Raw genomic sequence first — 15,294 nt, forward strand, 5'->3', positions numbered from 1 at the left:
AAACTATGTGGAAATATCTGCTGTCAAGTCTCTTTATTTTTCACGATTGTATTGTTCTAAAGATGGCTGAAAAAAATCATATTGATGATCGCTTAAATGTCGAAGTATATCCACTATTTGACAATGTGTTTGTTGATGTTTTTTATATCGCTGCGTTTATGAACCAACTGGTCTATTCTGGTCTGGTCTGGTCTAACAGGTGAAAGAGCCTGTGATGACATTTTGAATTACGATAATTCATGTTTCAAATTATCTAGACGAACAATGTACAATTTCATGTGTTTCATTACAACTGAAAGCTGTGTTGATGAACTCTTTGAGGATTCAGCTTTGAATATATTATTAATAATAATAAAATTTATGTGGTGAATAATATATCTACAATAACAAAATCATAACTAAGAAATAATTGATTAACATTCCAAAAATCATGACTTATCATCTTATTAGTGATACCTTCAGTTACATTTGTTATAAATATGATGCAGCAGATCAGCTTTGAACCTTTTCAAAGTTGTAGCTGATTTAATTGAATGAGGCAATTGGTTGTACGTATCAAAACCTTTGACAAATACTGAGTTCATACTGATTTTTGTATTAGTTGTATGTATATGTATGTCAAGATTATGTCTAGTGTAATATTTGTGAATATCATAATTATTATGATTCAATAAATCGCTAGCGGAAGAAAATGGCATTGTGATTCATGTAATGGAAAAAAAATAGGTGATTCTTTACAGCAAGTAAATTTGACTAAACCTTTGATACTCTTATAGTTCAACCTTCATTTCTGTCATTATTGAAAATGAATGAATAAACTTGGTAGAATTATGACTGACAGATTTGTAGATACTGGGGTTATCAGTCGGTCGGTAGCCAAGCGGTTCGGCGTGGGTGCTTTGTTCACTCACTCGAATTGACTGCCGTGTTGGTCGGTGGTTTAAGCCTTAGTCTGAGCGATCGATCTTCACTTGCTATCGTCCAACCCGTGTTGGGAATCACAAGTTAAAAGGTAAGACCTCGTTAATCCTTATCCGCACAAGTTTCGACTTCTGAGAGTTGTCGTTCGTAGGGGTGCGATAGCTGGTTAATGGAAAAACAGATTTTTTCAAACAAAATATTTCGTTATTATAATATCGAAAAACTTACAAACTGGTGACTATGTGACATTGAAAGTATTACAGTCTAGTGTAGAATGCATCACTCTCCAAAAACTGTTTTCAATTCTGAAATTTCATGCAACTTTTGTCGTTGTAACGCATTTCATTATGATGAGTTTGACCAACATTGGTATCTGAAAGACGAAAAATATCTTTCCGTCCTCCCAACTTGAATCTTCGACACTGGCAGAGTATTACGAAGTGTGTCGTTGTGCAATTTGCATTGTTTGCACGCATTATTACATGTGGCAAGGATCCTTTTTGCTAGTATCAATGGTTGAAATTTTTATTAAACTATAGTATTGTTGAAAGAAACGAAGGTATCTTCCTTCACGATGAATCTGCAGATGGAATAAATGAATTTGGCGTTATGAATGAATTGATGGGCTTGATTCAATTGACAGCTTGTTTTCAGAGAAGACTTTTATTATTTATCCTATTATTCTTGCATGATGAGCAATAACTGGAATCCCAAATAAAATGTGATATTTCAGCTAGACGAACTTGTTTTCTTTTGTTTTCGAATCTCAAAATAGGTTATCATTTTGAAATGTTTTATCTACTCCAAAATACCTCACCAACGTTTGGAACTCTTACCTCTCGTTACAAACTTGAAAACGTCCAATTCACTCGGTTTTTGCGTATTTATGTGCCTGCATAGAGAAACCTGCATAATTCAGAGCTGCACGGTCGCCTCCTATTATTCTCTATTTTCGAGTCTCCGATGCATCATCGTACCTTTGGGAAATTTATCACAAGTTTAGGGTAGATAGTGGATATTCAGCACCGAATCATCGCAAATTTCCTTCATAAATCTTTTGGATTGTATAAAATACTGTCGGTAGACTGTATATGAAGTGAATTGTTATCCATCCGAATTGTGTGAAAATTATTCAGGAATCAATATCCATATGTACGTTCAAATTTTCAATGAAAAACACACATTTTCAGAATGTGTACTTGACAACAAAAATGGCGGGACTACATGAACATGAACAGAATTCGGCCAAATCATGATGAAAACCATTGCAAGGCATCCTACCTATCTCCACAATATTTGTTTTATTAACGAATGTACATTTTCTTCTACGGCAACGTTCTCAGACAAAATTACTGTTATTGGAGTAACACCAACCCTCACGTTTTCCGGAAAAGACATACCCAATATCCAGAAAAATTTAACGACGTCTGGGCAGGAATATTGGGAAAACATATGGAAGGATCTCTATTTATTGTTCAAAATTCAACAGGGAAACTGTATTTGAATATGCTGGAAACTACTGTTGACCCTCTTATCACTGAAATCGTCGAACCGAATCCTGATGAATTCAATATGGATATTGTATTCCAACAAGATGGAGCACTATCACATTACTCCAAATAATGAGGAAACTATTTGGATACTACTTTTCCCAGTCGTTGGGTTGGCCGCCGAAGTCCTACAGAATGGCCAACCCCCTCGCCAGATTTGACACGTTTGGACTGATTCTATGGTGATATTTGAAGCAAACGGTGTACGAAACTGAACCTGCTTCCATATTGGATACACGGCAGAGAATAATAAATATTTGTTGAGATATTGTGTTCGAAAATGTTCGGCGTGAAATATCGGATAGGCTGCTCACATATCAAGAAGTTCAAGGCAATCATTTCGAGCATCTTCTGAACTGACCTCAATCTTATTACCTCATATTATGTAGGTAAATGTCAATATATTCAGACAATTATTGAAAGTTCCGCCATTTTGTAGTAATTCAAGATATTGACATGATATTCTGAAGTTGCGAAGCATTTTTCAGGAGCTTCAAAAAAGTGTGTCACAAGACCCCACTTTCCATATATTTTTTCCCCAGCTGGCGCCCAGTCGCCATCTTGAAAGCCTAATCTGTCAATTTCACTTCACAAAAAAGTATTCATGCATCAATTTCATTATATCGAATTTCAATTATTTGAGTTGACTCGTTCAAAAAATAATAGTATAGTTATTCCATACGAACCAAAATACACCAAAGAATTGGTTGAAACTTTCGAAAATTGAATAAAACGTGGCTTTCAAAACTGCTTGTTCACTTCAACAAGTGTAAAGCAACCCAAAAGACAAGACGATGATGAAAAGTCTGGTATTTATGAAATAAACTGTAAAGTTTGCGATACATAATATGTTCATGTCAAGAAAAATCCAAGAATGTAAACTTTCACGGCCGGGGTTTTCGGTTGTGATTTTCTACCCGACGTTTCGTGAACTACTGCGGTGACCATGATCAAAGGCGGTGTGGTAAAGTTCGAAATGCCCGAGTTCATGCTCGAATTGTTGTTCCTGTTGTTCCCGACGCAGAAATTATGATGCTGATATTTGACTCCAATTTTATATTATTATTGGTGCGCGTGACTGAGTTTCTCTCAGATGGATCAACTGACCTTGTTAGTGTACAATAGAGAACAGGTAGCCAGATTTCATTATTGTTCGTTGCTTCTCCTTTTCTTTTGAAACTTTCCCGGTATTTTTGAATTGCCTCTCTATATACTCTTAAATCGTAATTTTGAGTTTCTAAATGTGATATTGTGAGTGCTTTTTTTTGAGAGCATGTTTCGCTACAGCTAATTTGTCGGTTCGTCCAAGGCGACAATTTATTTTGTGTTGAGAGAGACATATATTTTTTTTTCGTTGCTCCAATTTCGACTGACCCGCAGTTACAAGGAATTTGGTATACCTCAGGTGTTGCTTGAGGTTCTCTGGGGTTCTTAGCTGACCTTAGACTTCCTCTGGTAGTTTTCGTTGGCCTACATATTCGTTTCACGTCGTTTGCCTCTAAGATTCTCCCAATTCGGTCTGTAACATTTCCAACATTGGAAAGGAACGATTTTCCCTTGACTAGGCTAGTAACCAAGGTAACCTCAACTGACCGATAATATCTACCGTAGTAGTAGATGAAACTTCAAGCAAAAAACCTTTAGATAACAGCTGAAAAAACCCTAAAGAAGACTTTGTTTAAAAATATGTTTTTCCTTTAACCAGCTATCGCACCCCTACGAACGACAACCCTTAGAAGTCGAAACTTGTGAGAGTTGAGGACTTACGAGGTCTTACCTTTTAACGTGTGATTCCTAACACGATTACGTTTCAAATATCAGAGAAGTCCAGTTGTCTGTAATTATTGAGACTTGTGCATGACAATAGGTAATCAGATTAGAAATAAAAAATGTAGGGTGAGATATGTGAACAGTGATGAAGGTCCCTTTTCCTACAACTCATTATTATCACTATTACGTAATTACAGGTAGAAAACAGGTGAAGATGAGTTCAGATAGCAATTGCTAGGAACTATTTCAATGCAAAATAATAACTCGTCCAGATGCATATGAAAACATCAACATAGTTTCAGGAAGTAGTTCAAGTCATCTTCTGATGACGGTAAATTGGTTGGCTCAATGCGGGTCGAAAGGCAGCATTTGTGATATGGCGAGGAAAAAGTTCAGTAGAAATGTGGTATCTACAATTTAAACCATATTTCGTAATTGTGTTAACATATTAACAATTTTGGGAGCTCCAAATTTGACTTTCCCTTGAGTTAATAAAGTGAAATTAATTAACTGTATCCAATCGAAAAATTCTTAATTCTGTTCAAAATTTCAATGATATTTTTGGAAATCGTCTATTGGAGAAATAATTGGGTTCTCTTCGTAACGACTTGCTTATTGTTGCAGAATATGTTGTCGATAACCATCTATTATGAGTCTCTGACCAAAATCGATTCACTTATCGCCCTCATGGTATATGAAACCTATCAGAAAGTCGTTTTGGGTCATTTTTGGCCGAAATGTCCGTATGTCCGCCCCTATGCTGTAGACGAAGGCAAGGATAGTGTTATCGTGGTTAGTTCAATGTCGATTTGCTTCTGATTTATAGCCACTCCCTATCCTCGTCCATGTCCCGATGTTAATGCCGTCAGCCGGCATTATTTCTAAGAGGATTAGTCTGTCATGTTATTTCATGAATTCGGAAATGTATCTGTTAAGCTCCGTAAATAAGTTTCTGAGTGAGTGAATCCCGAAATGAAAAATAACAGGATTTGGGAGAACAGTCTGCTTCATATAATGGCAGATATCCATAACTGGAGGATTACTTGGCGCTTTTCAAATGGACAGTTTCAGTGAAATTCCATTCAACAGTAGCCATGATAGAGACGATACTTTCCAAAGTGATGACTCGGACTATCGAAAGACAGTGTATGTGGCCTCTGTTTTGAAAATGATGAAACGACAGAGCACATACTTTGTGCCTGCCCCGCTGGAGACCGAATCAGGTTTTCAGAGTTCGGCAGAACTCCGAAGCTGAGTTAAGTTGGTCGAGTGTGACTAGGTGTTAGCCACAATAAACCCTTGCGTGTTGCGGCGGAGGAACCTAACCCAACCCAACCTCCTGATTTCGCTCGTTCCTTCTCAAATATTTTATAGAAACGTATCTAATTTTGTTATAATTTCGCTTCTTCAAATTCAGAAGCCGTTCTGGAAGTAAACGATGTGATTGGGACAAATTACGAGATGTAATTGACTTTGAATAAAACTTAAAAAAAGATTTGTAATAATTTTTGGGAAACACATTTGATTGAAGAAAGTGTCTAAAAATCTTTCATCAGAATATCAGAAGTGCCCTGAAAAACATTGATGAACTAAAAATTCATTTCAATCAAATGGAATATCACGATGATATATTGATTTTAACGAAAACTTTTAATATACCAGACACCAGTGTATTCCAACTGGATCAATACGAATTAACTAATAATCAGGGAAATATAAATAAAAATGATGGCGTGATAGTTTTTATTCGAAATCCACCTAATTATACTAATGATATTGTTTCTATCGGTCCACATAAATCCATACAAACCAAATTACACCTTGGTAATCATACATGTTTCATAATTACATTCATATACAGACCACCATCAACAAACGCTGAAGAATATGTGAACGATTTGCGGAGTTATCTGGAACAAATGAAACGATCATTAACATTTGAAATCCATGTTATAGTTGGAGACATCAATATTGACTTAAACGATGATATAGAATTAGTTTCTGAATATCTTGATTTATTGGGCGAATACAACTTTATCTCTTTGATTAATAAAGATGCTCGTACCCAAGGTTGTTCATCAAGTTGTATAGATCATATATGTTTTTAAGTAGCACCAAACTAAATGCAGAAGGAAACTGTAGCGCGATAAAATTTGATACCCAAATAACTGATCACAAAGCTAAAATTTCAAATATTCCCCTAACACATTCCCCATCAAATCAATGTACAGATAACATTACGAGGGAAGTAAACTATAAAAAATTAAAACAATGGTCGATTGGACTTTTCATTTCAGCTTTACAAATTTGGACCAAAAAGGTGAATACTTTGTAGAAACAATGAGAAATCTAATAAAAACATGCACACACATCATAAAACAAAATAAAATTCAAAAAAAAAGACAGAGATGGATAACAAAACGACTCATTAGGTCGATAAAAAGAAGAAATGAATTATACAGTGGAGATAAAAGATATCCAGATATTTAAACGAAAGATTCATACTTGAATTATAGGAAAATAACAAATAAACTAATAAAAACTACGAAAGCAAACTTTCATGCAAAAGAAATGAATAAAAACAAGAATGTCTCAAAAACAAAAACAATAAACGACTTAACCAACAGTGTTTAAAAACAAGAAATGATAAAAATACTTACACGGAATAGGGGGATATACTAAAGGAGGAGGGCCCTATATCGGATATATTTAATGATTTCTTTTCAACAGTTGGTAAAACCTTGGCACTGAAAATCCCTGTTCCTAATTTGCCAACCCCCAAAATGAAAAGCCTAAAAAACTATCACTGAAATAGAAATATATGACATAATAAAATCGTTAAAAAATGAAAAATCACCTGGAATAGACGGCATATCGACAGAAATTGTTAAAAAAGTTGGGGTTCTTATTGCTCCTATGTTAACGAGTCTCATCAATGACATTTTCAAAATTGGAAAAGTTCCCTCAATTTTCAAGAGAGCAGTTCTAATATCTCTATACAAAAAATGGCCAAAACACAAAGTTACAAATTACAGACCTATATCACTTATAACAACTTTCTCAAAATGTCTAGAAAAATAAATCTAAAGTTATTTCAGACAACCAATTTGGATTTCGAGAAGGATTGTCGACCAACGATGCTATCTCGGCACTTACTGGAAAAATTTATTAATTACTAGATGAAAGTAAACCTAGTCTTTGCGTGTTCCTGAATTTAGCCAAAGCTTTCGACACGGTAGATCATCAAAAGATGTTGCAGGTTTTGGAGAATACAGGAATACGGGGGACATCTGGCATAAATAACGACAAAACCCATTTCATTCCTTTCACGAGCTACACGTGCCAGTTACAAATTTTCAAACCCTACAAATGACAAACAACTCTCAGGTGATACATACAAAAAATGGAATCAGGTATCTTGGAGTAACTCTCAACTGACAATGGAATGGAATTACCACATGAACCAAGTAACGAAAAATATCAGACCCTTATTATTCAAATTCAAATACCTGAAGAAATTTCAAGATACAACTTACCTGAAAATACTTTATCACGCACTGGTTGAGTCACGTTTACAGTATGGGATCCTTTCCTGGGGCGCAGTAGCCCTGTTCATCTAAAAAAACTAGAAGTTCTTCAAAGGAAGATATTAAAAATAATTTATAACAAAAAAAATACATACCCAACAAATGATTTTGTCAATGAAACAAAAATGTGCATAATATAGTCATATATACTAAAAAAAATAAACATATTCTGCAACAAACAGAACACAGCTATAATACCCGCAGTAATACTCACGTAGTGTTCGCGTCTCCAATCAGGCGGATGGATCTTTTCTGGATTGAATGTAGCAACTTCAGGGTATGTTTGAGGGCAGAGCATCATACATGAGATCAGTACTCCAAAGAAGGTCTGGTCTGGGCATTATAAAGCATGAAAAGTTGCTGAGGTGTGTACAGTTTTCTGGTTAAGAACAGCGTTTCAAGTTTTTGAGAAGCAGCCTTTGCAATTTCAGCGACATGATTGTGCCAAGACATATTGGTGTACATTTTGACATTCATCAAACTCATCAAAGCAGAAAGAGGAATTGTCTGACCTGACATTATTATACCGGGTTCGAAAACATTTATCTTTTTGGAGAAAACTGATGCCTGGGTTTTCGTGGTATTGAATTGAGTTCGATTGAACCGCGTCTGGAGTTTTGTATTCGACGTTTCGGCTCCCATTTTGAAGACATTCTCAAGAATTTTATGTGACTTGACGTCGGGTTCTCAATCTGCCCACTTCCCAGGTCTCGTCGCGAGTTCTCTCTAAGGTCTCAATCTGCCTACTCCTCAGATTGAACTGAGGTGTCAATGGGTGCTTGGTGGTAGTTATATCGACGGAAGATAATGTAGCTGAAATGTGTGGGAGGGGCTTCGGGTGATTACCATCACCGGACATCTTGGTGGGGGGTGAGCATCGGGAAATTAGGGGTTTCCAGGCAGTTGGAAGTTTTTGACCGGCATCACGTTTGTTCAGGCAGAAAGATCGCTTTTCAATTTCGATGGCCTCGCGAATTATCCGAGCTTGAAGTGTTTTCGCTGTGGCTATGGTCTTAGTGTTCGCAAAGTCTATGTTGTGTCCTGTCTCTTGATGATGTTTTGTTAAGGCTGCGGATGGGTCTGACTTTCGAACAGCAAGTTGATATTCGTATTCTCTACTTGTCACACGTCTGTTGGTCTGGCCTACATATGTTCTATCGCAATCGAAGCATGGAATTTCATATATATCCTGGGATTCATTGATAATTTTTTCCTTGGGAGAACGAAGAAATGTGGAAATTTGATTGTTGTTAGTGAATATCGTTTTTATGTCCTGTTTTTTGGGATTTTGGAAAATTTTGTCAGTTACACCTTTAATGTAGGGAAGAAAAGCTTTGTGGGGAACGTTGTTGACTTTTGGATCTTTGGAACTGGACGAAGAAGTTTGTTGACGACGGATGGATCTGTCAATTTGATGGTCTGTGAATCCATTTTGAAGAAGACGAACTTGGTTTGTGCTGGATGATGGTGTGAGTTTGCGTTGAGGTATCTGTTTGTGTGTGTTGGTTTCCTGAAGACCGTGTGGACGAAGGGGTTATTGGATTTTGTGATGAGGACATCTAGGAATGGAAGGGAGTTATAGGTTTCAATTTCCCTTGTGGACTTTATATTTGGGTGGAGGTCGTTGAGGTGATAAAGAAAATTATGAAGAGTTTCGGAGCCGTGGGGCCATTTGACAAAAACGTCATCTACGTATCTGAACCAGTATATATGTAGTTCAATATTAACATGTGTCACAAAAAGGATTCGAAGCTTCATAACTTCTATCTATTATATGCGAGCGCTTTCCATAGCTGGCTGTGCTGTCATCTTCAAGGATCTACTCAAACTGAACGTTTCGTCTTTTTGTTCTTTTATGATTCAGTTTCGTTTACTCGGACGTCATTATGTACTTGTGATGCACTGTTTGAAACTTGTATTAATGAATATTAGTGGGGTTCTATCCCAACACTAAACCATTATTTCCTACTCCTCGACACGTGTTTCAATCACCAAGTGATCATCTCCAAGAGGAAGATCAAAGTGAATTCAATTCAATTTTCCAATTGATGGTCGCTTGGTGATCACATAATATTCAGAAGATAATTACTTGGTAATTGAAACACGTAATATTCTACAGCTGAATATAGTTTGGGGTTATATTTCAGATTTTTATTTTTCTGTTACCACCAAAACAGTTTGAGGTGGTATATTTTCCATAATTTCCTCGAATGTGTTATTGATGCACATGTTTCCATACGGTCACAACTCATAAGCAAAATACTACCAAGAAATGATATTGATTGACGTTAATTCCAAACTAACAGCTGGATCCAACCTTCGAATAAATAGCTTTATGAATCAATGTCAACATTCAGAGACCCTGTTGCCAAAAGGGTCGAGTATGTGAAACTTTAGGAGTAATTAACACCAGTCGTTATCCGAAATGGCCGTTCCTTTGAAAATGAAAATTATGAGTTTCCCAGCCATTTACCTTTTCAATCTTCCTTCCGTCTATATTTTCACTCGGCTACAAAGAGATTACTATCTCTTCGCTGATTCCATCATCCGGGTCCCTAATTCAAGGACAAGAGACTCCCGGCTGCAATCAGCACGTGCAGAGAAAAATCTAACGTTCGGACTCAGCTATTCTCTCCTCAAATAACGGCTGGAAAGGATAAAAACAGTGGCGTAGCAGAATTATTCATTTCAATTTGGTGTTTTTTGATGTGAAAAAATAGATCAATGATCCCGACTCTCTACGATCATCTCATGAGGGGCGTTACTGTTCAGTACCATTTTACTCCATCGAATTTGAGGATCCAACGTTTCTGCACAATACAATTGAAGAGGAATACATACCCTCTTCAAAAAAGAACAGTATGCTGTTTCACTCCTTCTCCTGAAGACATTTCAGTTCAATACTAGCGACCCGCCCCGGCTTCACACTTTTGAAATACTGATACTTAATATAAATTCACCTACCGGAACGTTTAGGGCATATCGAAACAATCATGAAAAGATATGTTTTTTTTGAAAGCATCTTTTTTCAACGCGGCAGGCGTCCCAGTTGGAATGTTGAAAAATCTTACCCACATAGCAATAGATATTCCAGGAATATTTCATGAATATACATTTGAAGATATTGTATTATGCTATGAATATATATATATATATATATATATATATATATATATATATATATATATATATATATATATATATATATGACCCATTTTTTAATGGAAACACCCTCCTAAAATTTGAAGTTGTAAACCGATTTTAATTTTTTTTTGAAATGTCAAGTACTAAAAGGTCTACATTGGGACAAGATTTGAAATGTTCATTGAAGTTTCAGGGCACAGTACGATATTTTTTCTCAGTCGAAAATCGGGATTTTTTATTAGCGATTTTTGTATTGAATAAATCACTACGCCACTGGTGTGACCAAAATTTCATGAAAAAATATTCATTATTAACAAAGTTATGACAACTCGAAAATTCGAAAACTCACACAGCTAACAGTTACAAAAAACAGCCTATATCAACAGATATAGCCATGAGAATATTTTTTTCATGATTTCAACAATAAAGTGCTGCCAGATGAGAAAAAAAACAAATAGCGTAAATATTTTTAATGAAAATAACGGAATTACATTCAAGTTTCCACGCAAATTAACTAATACTAAGACCTAATATTTCAATTCAAATCTTAGTTGTGAAAGATTTAAGTGTACTATTGTCAACAATATTCACCTCACAGTTCTTCGAATTATTTTGTGTCATGGCTGCAACATTGAGCGTAAGAGAGAAAATTGAAATTGTTGAATTGTCCTCGTATTAGCTTCGGTACGGTAATTAAAATAAATGAAATATTCAATGAAACTGGTGCAGTATCAAAAATGATGTTAAAAAGTAATTCTGTACAAAGACGAAACAGGAATGACAGGAATGATCGAATCATTTGAGATTATTTCGGAAATAATCCTAATGCCAGTATAAGGAATGCCACTTTAGATTTGAATATTCCACGAGAAACTATTCGGAGATGTCTCAAGGCGAAGAATATTGAACCTTTCAAGCCAAAATTTTTACACACACTTCAAGAAGGCGACGAAGCAAGACGCCTGGAATATTGTTTATGGGCCCAAGGGGAATATTTAAACAATAGAAATTTCCTGAAAAATATTTTATATACCGACGAAGCCACTTTCACTACAAATGAAGTAGTGTTTTCACAGAATTGTCAATATTGGGCAGCGGATAATCCTAACTGGGTAATAAACTGTAAAAGCCGTTATTTCCACAAAATCAACGTCTGGTGTGGGATATTGAACGAACGAATTATTGGTCCTTTCTTTTTGAGGAAAACCTTAATGCGCAGAGGTTTCTAGAATTTTGAAACATAGAGTTTTGAGATCCTATTCACGAGCGGCCAATCAAGGAACGATCAATTTTAATTATCCAGTTAGATGGTTGTTCAGTTCATTATGCCAGAGCTGTGAGGCAATGGCTTAACGAACATTTTCCAAACCGATGGATAGGCCGTGGTAGCCCGTTTATAGAGTGGCCACCCAGATCTCCAGACCGCACAGTTTTGGACTTTTTTCTCTGGGGAATTCTCAAAAGGTTTACAAAAACCGCTCAAGAGATAGAAATGAACTTTGTGCAAAAATTCGACAGGTATGTGCAGATATTAGCCCTCAAGAACTGAGGAACGTAATCAGAAACATTCGTAAGTGCTACGACACATGTATCGAAATACGTGGTGGTATGTAGAAGCTACTAGAATATGAGCATTAATTGTTGCACTGAATCGAAACATTTCAATAATTAGTTATTTGTTACGTTCATTAAATTTTTTTGCTTCATTGTTAGTTGAGTTGTGTGAATGTAATGCCTTCATTTTCATTAAAAATATTTACCTTATTTGTTTTTTTTTTTCATCCGGCGGCACTTTATTGTTGAAATCAGAAAAAAAAATGATATTGTGACTGTTAGCTGTGTGAGTTTTCGAATATTTGAGTTGTCATAACTTTGTTAATAATGAATATTTTCTCATGGAATTTTGGTCACACCTAACCTTTTAATACTTGACAGTTGAAAAAAAAATATTAAAATCGAATAACAACTTCAAATTTTAGGGGGGTGTTTCCATTAAAAATGGGTCAATCTATATATATATATATATATATATATATATATATATATATATATATCTTGAAATATTCTCTGAATACGTGAGGATATTTCACGAAGAGAACCCGAGGAATATTCATTATTATACAGATATTTTAAGTTTATTGTAGGAATATAAAAAAGGAAATCACCAAAGAATATATTTATATAAGACACATAATATTCATAAACAAATATATTCCAAAAACAATACACACTGAAATATTTAACTATAAACCACTATTAAAAATTAAAAATATTATTCAAAATATTTATTCACTGAATGAAATATTCCCGAATATTTTCATGTTACAAATATTAGAAATGTATTTGACTTTGGATGTTCCTACTCTCAAAATAATGTAAACTGAAATAACAATTATGTGAATTCAGCAGCACTAATTGAAAACTAATAAGCATATCATTTCATTGAAAAAGAAAAAATGTATTACATGAAGAAATGAGCGAGATATAGGTTTATCACTTCAAAAACTAAACCCACAAATGAAGTATTTTAAATGAGTGGTATAATGGGTTCTTCAATGAATTTCACTTACTTAAAGTTATCCGAACTTTGCTCACCAGAATAGTTTTCCGGATTTTTGTTCAACAATGCATCAGCCAGTCTTTCATTATTGATACCTGGAACGAAATGTACATTAACGTTCAGTATCACTATTTGAAAGTGGCAAAACAAAATTGGAATAAAAATCAAATAAATATTTTTCTCACAGGTTCCTCATTGACATTCACAACTTTTCATGACCTGGAGAGCAACTTGCTTTCCCGTTGTTGAAAAGTACTCATTACATTTTCAGTTTCTTGGCCAGGTAGGTACCACTCCTTTCCTTTTGGGCATATTGATACTAGCTTGAAATATAATGATAAAAATTATGAAAACAAATGATACAGAAGAATGTGTCATTCATTTACTTTTCTCTACTGAAGATACACAACTGTAATCACTCTCGTTTAAGCATGTACTCAGTCAAACCAACAAATCCCACACACCAACTCTCCTCGGGCCTAAAATGAGGTATTGGAAGTCGAGCAACATGACCTATCCATACTATTGTCTTTCACTTACTTTCCTCAAAGACTGAATATGTAACTCAACTGTTCGCTGTACTGCAAATTGGACAATCCCAAACTATAAATGGTACACTAAACATGAGAGAAGTATACTTTGATAATAACACCAATGCACCATGCACTATACATACGAACCTGCCATGTCAACCGCCATGTTGAATCAAATGTCGATTTCAACGCAAACGCAAAGGTGCCAAGCGTTAAAGGGCAGCCGCTTTCACAGAGCTCCTTCGACTGTCGCGCGCTACACTTCAATTGACCAATGAGAAACATTCACTTCAATACTTCACTTTCCCATTTCTCTGTTGCCCGGATTTGTCGCTTTGTAATTGAATAATTTCAAATACAAAAAGACAAATAGGATGAGGATAAACCGATTTATTGATGCAAATGGTTCATTTATTGGCCCATTCGATTTTTTTATCGTTTCCAACAGTTGCAGTTGGATCAATTCATCAGAATATTCGCGTTGAGTTCAAAAACTGGTTAACACTATCAGGATTATATACATTAGGTTATGCATTTGAATTAAATCTTCAAATATTTTTGTTTTCAATAATATTGAATTATTATTTATGAATTATACGTTATGATGTGATAATAAAAAATCCTGTAATACATTGTATAGAATATTCCAAAATATACCATGGGGATATATCATGATATATTCGATCGACAATATTCTTAGAATATTCACGGGAGAATAATCCATTTATAGACATTATATGCACATTCTTCCAGGAATAATCCGGCCATATTCATTCAAGCATATTCTATGAATTTTCTAAAGGCATGTATATATTCCAAGAATATTCTATAGATTATTTGGAATATATACGTTTGTTTATGACATAGTGGGAACATTCAATGAATATCTGGTGCTGTTTGGGTACGTACACAATTACAGCCTTCAAAAATATAACGGAGAAATAGTGATGAAAAAATAAGTTCATTTTATGACCGCTCCTTTTTCCCTGCGGCTGGCGACCCAGTTGAAATATTCAAAAATCTTTTTTTATCACACATCTACAACATAAATCGGACCTACATACAAATTTCAGCCTTCGAAAATATAGCTGTACGGTGAAAGAGTGATTGAAAGTGATTAAACATTATTTCTTAGTGCGCATTTAAGACGTATGTGTACACATATATAAAATTTTGGCTTTCAAGGACTCATCAGTATGGAGAAACAGAGATGAATGAGTGAGTGACTT

The 15,294-nt window shown here is 35.2% G+C and overlaps 1 long non-coding RNA gene across 1 annotated transcript; it reads right to left on the reverse strand.

Moving 5' to 3' along the window:
* Positions 1-13,400: 13,400 nt before the first annotated feature.
* LOC141484573 (uncharacterized) lies at positions 13,401-14,212 on the reverse strand. The gene is made up of 4 exons (XR_012466696.1): positions 14,073-14,212; positions 13,919-14,011; positions 13,718-13,855; positions 13,401-13,627 (listed from the first exon to the last, which is right to left on the reverse strand). It is a non-coding gene; the product is annotated as an uncharacterized lncRNA (long non-coding RNA).
* Positions 14,213-15,294: the final 1,082 nt, after the last annotated feature.

This window comes from Leptinotarsa decemlineata, unplaced genomic scaffold (assembly GCF_025532065.1).
Source record: "Leptinotarsa decemlineata unplaced genomic scaffold, Ldec_3_MD MMD2_tig00026282_RagTag_RagTag, whole genome shotgun sequence".
Taxonomy (NCBI): domain Eukaryota; kingdom Metazoa; phylum Arthropoda; class Insecta; order Coleoptera; family Chrysomelidae; genus Leptinotarsa; species Leptinotarsa decemlineata.